Raw genomic sequence first — 12,036 nt, forward strand, 5'->3', positions numbered from 1 at the left:
AAGCATGTGTGAAAGAAATTAGAATATTTATTACATATGATTCTAGATGGCAAAATTAGGGCCAGAAGGTAGAAATTTGAGAGAATTACAGATTATAACTCAATATAAAGACATTTGTAGCATGGCTATAGAGTAGGCGACCTCAGGAAATAGTGACCATCTCAATATTGAACATTCAAGTGTAGACTAGATGACCACTTGGGTAAACATGTTTCTCAATCTGTGCTTTATTTATTTAGCTATGATCATTAGACTTTCAGTTACAATAGATTTGTTTCTTTTGAACAAAATAAACTTTTATTACATGTGTTCTATTTTTTCTTAAATAGTTAGCATTCATTTATTTTCTCACACATTTACCCTTCCAGGTGCTCTCATTCTTTCCAATATTACTGTGATTCCATCTGTGATCACTTTCCGTTTGTCTAATCAACTCCCTTTAGGATTTCTTTTATTGGAGTTCTGCTTGTGATATTCTCTGATTTTATTGCCAGGTTTTTAATTCTAGGTTATAGGGTTTTTTGTTTGTTTGTTTGTTTGTTTACTTTCAGCACTTTAAAGATACTACTTCATTTTATTTTGGATTCTGTTTATCTGAGAAGTCCTCATTCTTATTATTACCATTTTGAAATTAATATGTGTTTTTATTCTTATTTTTCCTCTTTTTTAAGTCTGATAATTTCAACAGCTGGGTCATCACTGGGTCTGGTTCTATTGACTATTTTATTTTTTCACATGGCTCTTCTTTCTTTTTAGTGTGTCTTGTATTTTTTAAAAAATAAATGTCAGATTTTGTGTATAAAAGAACAGTAGAAACCTAGGTAAATGCCCCAGATGGGAATACCCCATTCACTAATGGGGATCTGAGTGACTTTAGTTAGCATTTGAGGTAAGTTGGGTCGTGTGGCTGCTATAGTTACCTTTAACATACCACAGATTTGAAATTCCTCCAGTGGTGAGCTGGACTCCACTATGTTGTGTTTGGTGTGAGGCCTGGAGAACTGTAAGGTTTTGTTTGTTTTCTGTTTCCCTGCTCCACCGTCAGACTACAGCAGGTTATCTACGCCTGCAACATAGAGGGAGTCTACTTCCATGTTTCTGTTTCCCCCACCAGTACGTGGCTATTGCCAGTTACTAGATGCAAGGCTCATGGGGGGACAGGGGAGGGGTTTCTATGCACCTCCTCCAGTAGCAGACGGTCTCTGCCTAGTCAGTGCAGGGTCTAGAGCAGTGGTCCCCAACCTTTAAGGCACCAGGGGCCGGTTTCGTTGAAGACAATTTTTCTACGGACAGGGGAGGGGGCATGGTTCACGCGGTAAATGCAAGCGACGGGGGGGGCGGCAGATGAAGCTTTGCTCGCTTGCCCACTGCTCACCCCCTGCTGTGTGGCCCAGTTCCTAACAGGCCACGGACTGGTAGTGGTCCGCGGCCCGGGAGTTGGGGATTCCTGGCCTAGAGCACAGGCAAGTTCCGCTTCCTCCAAATTCCACCTTGTGTTGGTGGGGCATCTTAGGTGTGAGTTAGTTTGGGAGGATCACCTTGATATAGTTGAAGCTGGTCTATTTACAGTCTATCCTTACTCCTATGGCATAGCTTTCCCAGGATCTAAGTCAAAAGCTGAGTCTCTCCTCTTTGGTGAGGCTTGCACTCCATTTTTTGTCTCCTCAGCATCACACGACTGACTAATTCTCTTCTTAGCTTTTTATCTTCTTAGTAAGTGTTTTTTACTTGGTTTCTCTGTGTCTTGTCCTGAATTTAGCCTCTTAAAAATCAGAAAATGCCTTAAGGGAAAAATTGTACATAGCGTGTTGGTCTCAACTGTCTGTAGTTCTCGTCTCCTGATCTTGGCCCCTCATAGCATAACTGCTTAATTTAGTTCTAAATTCCATTTTTGATTCTCCAGCCCAGCCAAACTGCCACAAACTCAAGAATGCTGCTTTTGTTATACTTCTATGCCCCAAACCTTGCATAGGCAAAAGCCTCAAGGGAAAAACACAGCTGGGAATGCAGGACTCACCTCAGCGTATTTTCCTTCTCTCCAGGATCCTGGCCCCTCAGGTCCTGGCCGCACTGGTTGTTCTCCGGTGCCTTCAGATTTTGTTTTGTTTTACTTTGCATTTTGTCCAAGTTTTATAGTTATTCTCAGTGAGTGAATTAATCTCATTCTATCAACTCTGTTACAGCCAGAAGCAGAACACGTTTCCTTATTGTAAACCCTGGTACTTAACGAACAATCAAGAGTTGGTGATTCTTATGAGATCCTCTTAATTACCTTGTGTTCAAGCCTCAAATTCATTCTCTTACTCATAATTAATGGATTGACGTATATTTGAGGTCACATTATGGTAGCATTTATTTTTCTGTAAATTTTGGTTGATTAGTCAATAAAGATCATGTTGTTATATATTGTAATTCTAGAAGAGTTGAATATCTTGGTACTATTTAATCTAGTATGTTTGTTTTACCTGAAGGGCAGAAAACCACAGATTAACATCATCATGAAGAGCAAACTTTCACACATAAAATTCAGATCAGTATACAGGGTTCATATTGGAGTTTACACTGTTTGAATTAGATAAATACATAACTGATTCAAAGAAATATAGTAGTTGAACAATATATAGAAAATAAGTACAGTGATACATGAATCTAGGTTAATCCAAAAATTCCCTTGAAAACGAATTTTAAGCTGGGTTTCAGATAGCTGGAGTGATAGTAAACTTTGCTGATGGAAGCAAAGAGGTAGAATGTTCCGGAGATGAAGGACATTTTAAGCTAAAATTGTTGGCAAATAGCAAGAAGATGGAAGATTAGGGAAGAAATGGAAGTGTGTTAGTATTAAACAGTTTTATAATGTCTACAGAAAGAAAAAAGGAAAGATATGAAAAGGCATATAATCTGAGTTTACATTCAAAGCTAAGTCATGTAGGGTGGATCAAAAGAAGGAAGTGACTGATGTTGAGTGATCCTTTTAAGAAGGAAGCTGTAGTATGGTCACCAGCTAAATGAGGTAGTAATTGAGGTAAGTGGAAGATTTGATTAATACTATAACTTGTGGACTCTTTCAGTGGAATGGATGGAGCTGAAGACAAGGAAGAGTGTAAGAGAATAAGTACAAGGAAATCAAATACCATTTTAAAAAAATGCTATTTTAAGGTGGTTAGCCTGAGGAAGTGACAAATTGTGTTCTTTCAGATAATAGGATGGAATTTCACGGCAGGGAGGATAAAAGATTTGGGTGCTATCTTTGTCTAATTGAATTTCAGGGGATTAATCTCCATTTGAGATTAATTTATTCATTAATATGGTCAATATATTTTTGTAGAACAATTACTATGTGTAAAACATTGTAATAGGTAGTTATAGAGCTATATCAGATGATTCTTGACCTCAAAGAATGTACAGTCTGATAGGAATGATGAGATAAAACAGTTATTCAACCATGGGAAAAATGTAGAAAATGGCAGTTTCAGTTCCTGGCACATAGTAGGTGCTCAGTAAAGGTTTGTTGAATGAATGAATAAATGAATGAATGAAAGGCACAGAGAGGCACATATAAATACTAAGAGTTGAGAAGAAAATCTATATGTGGGAAAACTAAGAAAGGCTTTTATAGGGAATATGACAACTAAGACCTAAGTGTCAGATAGGATTTAGATATAAGATTTCAGGGAGATGGTAGTTCCAGGAGGAAGTAACAGTGTCAGGAAAGGGAAGCCAGAAAGATCAGAGTGCATAGAGGGGAAGGTGAAGTTGAAGTCTGAAAGAGGAAGCTACAGGAAGATAAATCTGAGAAGGTAGGCTGGAACAAAAGTCTGCAGGGCTTTGAATTCTCTAAAAACTTTGGAGTTTATTCAGTAGGTAATATTTAGCATTAGAAAGATAATGTATGGACAATAAAATATGTGAATCACTTGAGGATATGTGGTTAGAGATACAAAGAGAAATTATAAGAAAGTTGGAAGAGAGGAAAGAAATAGAAAGTTTCATCAGGTTACACTTTGCAATCGAGACTGTGAAATTCCTGAATAGAAAAAGGAATAGAATTAGGGATCAAAGACATTCATAATGGAAAGGTGTAGATATGACCTTCTTTCAGTGCTAAGGCTCTTGCTGGAAGGACTTACGCTCTTGAGCTTGTACAAGTGGAATGCAATTTATTTACTAACACAGAAAAAGAAATCCATTACTATCATTGCACTTAATTGTGCTATGCAATGTGAAATTCCTTATTAAATCTTTTCAGAGGCAGCAAGTAAGAAGAGTTAGAAGGTAATTTCCAGGCAAAAGTAGTCTATATTCACTGTGTCTATTTCTACATTTTCCATTCACCTTAGTTCACAGCAATTTGGATTTTGTCTCTCATTACAGTAGAAATTGCTCTCATTAAAGTCATCATGGCCTCCTTAATTGCCAATCCCAATGGCACTTAGCTCCAACACCATCTCCTCTGGGAAGCCTTCCTTAATCTCATAGACAGGGCAAGATACACTTTCTTCTGTTCTGCCAAAGCATTCTGAGCCTACCTCTATTATGGTACCTATGATACTATATTATTTACAGTTCTGTCATTCCCTCTGGACTGTGATTTCCATGAGGATAGAAACTGTGTCTTATTCAACTTTGCATCCCCAGCACTTGGGATGGTGTTGTCTGAATTACTGATAAAAACAAATACCCCCTCTATTATCTCTTTCAATCCTCTCATCAAGATATACTTTTAGAGAAATACTGAAGACTTCCATAATATAATCAGAATGGAAACTGTCCTGAGGACTTCCAAATATAACCAGAATAGAAAAATATCCCCTGAGAACACTACTTTCACCTTCACTTGTACTGTAAATTATTTGTATGACCTTAAATGACTAATATATTAATAGGGCTGAGATGCTTTACAATTGATTCTCTTGTCCCCTAGCCCTTACCCATTGCCACAGTACATCATCCGTAATTCTTGTGACTCTATCGTGATTTCATTGGTAAGGACAATTTTAATTTAAGCTAAATGTTTTTAAGTGTCTCCTATGGTCATTATGTTCTAGTTGGTGCTGGAGATTCACAGATAAAATAAGAATTAATACAATAATACATTTCATGAACAAACTCATTATTTATTATTTCTCATTTCATCTGACATGTATTTGTCTAGTAATAGAGCTCATGGTCAGTAAAGATGCTCAGTATTTTATTATTTTGTTTTGCCACATCCTGACATCTTTAAAATTTAATATGTGAAGACCACTCTTGTCTACATTGTTATAAACACACACACACACACACACACACACACACACACACACACACACACAAAACCTCTTTTATCCAGTTTTGCAAATATTTTGGGATTCACCAAAATTCATACATGTGGCAGTTTGGAATTATCTTTGGTTCTTTCTCTCCCTTTTGCTCCTTTATTTATTTATTTAAGTTATTTATTTTTGGCTGCGTTGGGTCTTTGTTGCTGCGTGCGGGCTTTCTCTAGTTGCGGCGAGCGGGGCGCTTCAGTGCGTGGGCTTCTCATTGCAGTGGCTTCTCTTGTTGTGGAGCACGGGCTCTAGGTGTGTGGGCTTCAGTAGTTGTGGCACATGGGCTCAGTAGGTGCGGCTTGCGGGCTCTAGAGTGCAGGCTCAGTAGTTGTGGCGCACGGGCTTAGTTCCTCCGCGGCATGTGGGATCTTCCCGGAGCAGGGGTCAAACCTGTGTCCCCTGCACTGGCAGGCGGATTCTTAACCACTGCGCCACCAGGGAAGTCCTGCTCCTTTATTTTGTTTTTGCCAAAGTGCTTCTCACCATCATCTACAAAGTCCACACTTTTCATTCTTTTCTTTGTTTCTGGTTAACATCTGCCTTTTCAGTCTTATACTTATGACCACTTCTCCCATTATCTTGTTCATCTATCATTTTGACAATTTTACTCCTGTGAAAGATCTTCTTACAGTTATCTTATGGTAGGACCATGAATAAATGATATGCTATACAGGCATCTATATATGCCATGGATACAGTCATCCAAAGCCATTCTTGGAAAAATCTGGGGGCAACAGATGTATAGGGCTGTTATCTTTTAAGAAAGTTTGTATCAAACCAATGTCTAATGCAGTGCAAATTCCAAGAGAAACAAGGATTTGAGTCTAAGAGGTAAATTAAAGTGTTCCATTTGTCAACTCATTATTATTGTGAGTTTATAATTTCCATGAAAAATAATACATATTATGAATTTAAATAACAACATAGTATATAATCAAGTGCTAACATGTGGTAGAAACTAAGCTTCAATAAATGTCATATGAGGGTTGATTCGGGTGGAACCAATAAATGTAGGCAGGGCTGAATTGGAGAACAATGATGCCCTGATTTGATATTTCTTGTGATAAATGTCCTAACGTCCTAAATGTATTATGCATGTATTCCATAGTTTTTAAAAAAATCTTTATCAAACTAATTTTAATATAATAGTTTAAATAAAATATACTATGTAATAAGGAAATATGTGACTGTAGGAATCTATAAATATTTTGCCATGAAGTTTTTATTTTGCTACGAAATTTTCAATTTAATAATGCTGAAGATAGTTACTTTGAGTAGAAGAATTGAGTACTTGTCAAGTTAAATATCATGTTCATATTTTTAAATTAATATCTAAGCTTATACTCAAATTTATTTTTTTCTTAATAAAAGATAATGAAGGAAAATCATTTGAATAACTACGTTTGTTGGTAGATTCTATTAAAGAAACTTCAAGTACTATATATACTAACAAGTGTAAAATAGATAGCTAGTGGGAAGCAGCCACATAGCATGGAGAGATCAGCTCAGTGCTTTGTGACCACCTAGAGAGGGGTGGGATAGGGAAGGTGGGAGGGAGACGCAAGAGGGAGGAGATGTGGGGATATATGTATATGTATAGCTGATTCACTTTGTTATAAAGCAGAAACTAACACACCATTGTAAAGCAATTATACTCCAATAAAGATGTTAAAAAATAAAAATTAAAAAAAAGAAACTTCAAGTATTCATAAAAGCAGAATTTAAAAAAATGTAAACTTAAAATTGTGTTTTGGGAAATACTCTCTGCTGCTTATAAACAACTGGTCTGTTATGAGGGCGGGAAGCAGCCATGGAAACTTTGCTTTTACTTTTAAAAAGAAGCCTTGGAACGTCTATGGATTTAGATACGTTGAAAGCACTGCAAGATTATGCAAACAGACTGAAGGAAAACAGAGATCAAAATTAGTCTTTCAAATACATCTCCTCATCATTCCTAATGTAAACTTTTCTTCTAATGATTCTTTACTTCTAATAAGGCATAAACTATGCATACATGACAATGTTTGCTAGTAAATGAATCTTAGAAAAGATTTTCAGGAAATAAAATATTCTTTACAATGTACCATTTGTTAAAACAAGGTAATGAACAATAAGATATATAAGTATAAACTGGCTATATATTTATTTAATTTTAAAGATATCAGAATTAAACCACTCATACTTAAAAGTAAGGCATAGTTATTTGCCACAATTATTTTGATATACTTCTAAGATTATTTTAAACTCAGGAAAGCAAGATTTGGAATGGGAAGAGTTAAAAAACACGAAGCAACAGTAACCCCATTTAGATAAGGGAATAGAGGGGTGGAGCAAGGGAACAATACACTAAAGTGCTTTTCTTTCACAGATCTTGGTTCAAATTAAGGTTAAATTCCACAGGAGGATGTGTTTTCCCCATATGGAGTCTTAAAGGACATGCCTTTGTTTCCAACTTCCCAGAGAAGATATATGTTAACACAAACAAAGCATTTCATAATAAATTTAACTTTTATAGAGTGACTAATGCCCTGTGGAGATAAGGTAGACTCTCAGTCACCTGTGTTTAATCCAGGCTGAAGAAATTATGCCAAGAGCACACTGACAAAACTTTATTCCTTTCGAGAGAATGGCAGTAACTTGGTAGGGAGCAGAAAGGGTCCTGGTTTTAAAAGTCTCATTAGAATGACTCTCCCTTCCTCACTGTGAACGCAGTTTAGCATTTATGTACTTTGGAAGGACAAAGAGGTGAGGTAAGCCTGCCAAAATTTGGACCTGGGTTTCTGGGAACCTGTTAGTAGGTCAACTGTTACAAATGTAAGAGAAGCTGCAAAGGAGCATTAAATACTAGAAATTTGGAAGTTGGACTACAACTTTATTAAAGCCTGCATACTTTTTCTTCTTCTAGATCTCAAGTGAGGTGACATAATGTTAAAAATGCCACAGAGGACCACTATTATTCAATCAAACCAACCTTTGGTGAAGAATAGGCGAGGAGGTGGAACAGCATAGAGACAACTCTTTCTGTTAGAAATATTTACAGTTAACAGATAGAAAAATAAGTCTTTAAAGATTACTTGGGGTCTTATTAACAATAATTTATTAATCTATTTCTTCCTTCTAAGAAAGACAAATTACTTCTGTAAATAGTGCTTTTCTTTCCTCTTCCCCTTTCTTTTATCTGCACATTATTCTTTATTAACTAGATGCCTACGTCTTATGTCCTTATTCTTGCAAAATGCCTCCAAATTTGTGCCTAGGTAATTCACTCATTGACTATATCATCCTTTTTCCATGCGACGTCAATATTGACTTCAGTTGAAGATTGAAGATGTAAAAATTAGTCCTGCAGCATGTGAAAAAAATTCCTTTTTTCAGAGAGAGACAAAAACCTATTTGTGTCAAACGTACCAAAATATCTGATCATATAGTATACAACATTTAATTTATTTTGTATATTTATGAATTCATCCTTGATGAGAGGTTTAGGAAATCTATTTAAAATTTAAATAAAATAGAGTAACATTTTCCTCTCCCACTCACTAAAAAAGGAGACATTGACATAGAAAAAAATTGATTTTAAATTGCTTTATGAGAATCTTGGAAACATCTCTTTAGTTTAATAATCTGCAGGTCACTAATATCGATTCTAGACAAAATTCTTATCATTTATTCCAAGCTACTAATTTCTTTATAGTGCTCAATTTCCTTCTTATGCTCTAAATTAAATTAAAAATATAAACTTTCATCTTTTTACGTTAGCCTTTGACTAACAGAAGAAAAATTTTCTGGTCTTAGACTGCTACACAAGAGTAAAGAGGTTTATTTTCTCAGGCTATGTAATACCAAATCCAAATTTCAGAAATCAATAAACTATTCAGAGAGGAATACCACAAGGGGGCAGGTGAATCCAGGCTAGGTCCTAGGTGAGAGGGTCTCAGTATTGGGAATTCTGGCCAAAGGAGGGGGAAAGGTGAAATGAAAATCAGAAACAACTCTAAAGAGAATATTTCTCCATGAAATTTCTCCAAGCATTATGTCTAGATTGTCCAAGTGAAATTTTATTTAAAATATATCCAAAGACATTTATATATATATATATATATATATATGCCTTCTGTGCAAAGTAACAAGGATTAATTCTATTTGGTAAAACTGCAAACTATTGACAGCCTCCTTTTTATACTTCACTAAGGAAACACATTTAATTATTTGATGTGGGTAGATAGTGTATTATTTTATCTTTTACAGATTAGTAAAATGAAATGCATAGACCATTGTAGCATAAAATATAGTATAATATATAGTATAAAAGAGTATAGTATAATATATAATGTAGTATAATAAAGTATACAAGTTTTGTCTCTTACTGGTGGATTTATTTAGTTTCTAATAAAAATTAGAATCTTTAAAATGTGCTTTTAAGTAGCTTCTCTTATTTATGATAAAATTAACTTCTTATTTAGGCTTCTATCATAATTTTTTATAGTAACATTGTAGAAGTCACTTCTTCTATTATAAACCTGTTGATTGATGAAGACATCTCTTAACAGACTTTAGGGAAAGCTAGGTTTTAGAATCTGGGGGTCAAGTTGAGTAATCTGTTATACTATATTTGGTTTTTTAGTACCACAGAACTTAACACTGGCCAAAATATCATTAAGCCTATTTTTAAAAAAATTATTTATTTTTTTATACAGCAGGTTCTTATTAGTTATCTATTTTATACATATTACTGTATATATGTCAATCCCAATCTCCTAATTCATCCCACCCCATCCCCCTCCCTTGATATCCATACGTTTCTTCTCTACATCTGTATCTCTATTTCTGCCTTGCAAACCGGTTCATCTGTACCATTTTTCTAGATTCCACATATATGCATTAATATACGATATTTGTTTTTCTCTTTCTGACTTACTTCACTCTGTATGACAGTCTCCAGGTCCATCCACGTCTCTACAAATGACCCAATTTCGTTCCTTTTTAAGACATTAAGCCATTTTTAAAGCAAAGCTCTGGACTCAAATATAAATGTCAATTCTTATGTCACCTTAACAAAGACTATTTTTTTCAAATTCACTCATTCTTCTCTTTGTGTGTATATGTGTATATAAATATACACACATATACAATATATGCTCATACACATAAGCTCACACACACACACACACACACACACACACACACACACACACACGATGCAATCTGCTGGTGATATTTTAGGTTATTCTTTCTTCTCTTTTCAGTCGTGAATTAGCTTTCTCTTCCTTGTCTTTATTTATCCTAAGTAATTGCAGGGTCCTCAGAGGCTTTGTCACCTAAAGGACATGGAAGCAGCTTCTGCAATACTTGAAAATAATAATGCTTTGATTTGTCAGTGTGAAAAGTTGGATGGCTTTTTAAAAGCTGACCAGTCCAGGGCTATTTGCACATAGTAGACATTCAATAAATATTTGTTGATTTGATTTATTCTAGGGTAAAGACTGGGTTACAACTCTTTTTTTTTCTTCACTGATGTGCTATGATTTAGCCTGTGTACAAATGCATTTATGAGTAACTATCAATGGTCATGGTCATTAAAGATGTTTTAGAGAGAAAAAATATCTAGATCTGCAGTTTGTTAGGAATAGCAATGATTGGGAGTTAAAGTTTAATAAAATACTCTAAGTAGTTATAGATGACAGACACCATAGACAGGGTCTAACTGAAGTGCATTCTGATAAATTATTTGGAAACAAAGTAGCTACTTCATAGTTTTTGAATCAATCACATGTTGAGGGCTTAAATTTTTGACTCCATATAATAAGGCAAAGGACATTTTCATTTTAAAAAATTAGGGATTATATTTTGGTGATGAAATTTAGTGAGCATATTAAAGCCACAGGATTTCCTTTGGTATATTCTCCCTTGTGAGAGTCACAAAAGTGTTTATGTATGTTTTATTGACAATTGAGAGGTCGTGGACATAAAAAATGAGAATTTCTCTCAAATTTCAAGTCATGTGTAACTTTTAAAGAGTTAAACTCTCTACTCCTATCATTCAAAAGAGCATAATTGATTTATTTCCGTTTCTCGTGACTAACAGCAAAAACTGTTTCTGAGCTTACAACATGTTAAATTTTGGCTCAAGGCAAATTTACAACAGCAAGGTTTATGATAAAATCTGTCAAAACATTAACCATGGTGGCACAAGTTTCAGCTCTTAACAGAAACGGGGAAGCAGGAGCTTAGGAATGGACGCACATTTGTACTTCTAGCTCTGAAAATGCCTGTTTATGTCGTATATGAAAGTTACTCAATTCCTTTTTTTCTCATTTTACTCTAATGTGAAAGTTCTATAAGGTGATTATCTGTTTTAATTAACTGGTTTCAAAGAGATGGGAGATCCTAGGATTAAAGATATAAATCTAAGTAAAAAATTACTAGCTAAGAGAACTTCAGATGTTCAAGACGAAAGCTAAGAATCTATAGCATTTTCACTTATTGTCTGATGAATTCGAAGAAAATCAAGTCTTAACATAGGTAGTGTCTTACACTTTTTGCTACTTTAAGACAAAGATTATGCATTTGGCCATGTGCCAGCATTTGAGCACTATTCATTAAGATGATTTTAATCTTTCAACATGGGAAACAATGTTGGTTGTTTGGGTTTACTATTTCCTTATGAGGAAAGAAGATGTATGTCCTAGAAAATTACTAACAGAAATTCTGTTATCAAAAGTGAGTC

The sequence above is a fragment of the Leucopleurus acutus genome (assembly GCF_964270905.1).
Source record: "Leucopleurus acutus genome assembly, chromosome: 1".
In the NCBI taxonomy this organism is placed as follows: domain Eukaryota; kingdom Metazoa; phylum Chordata; class Mammalia; order Artiodactyla; family Delphinidae; genus Leucopleurus; species Leucopleurus acutus.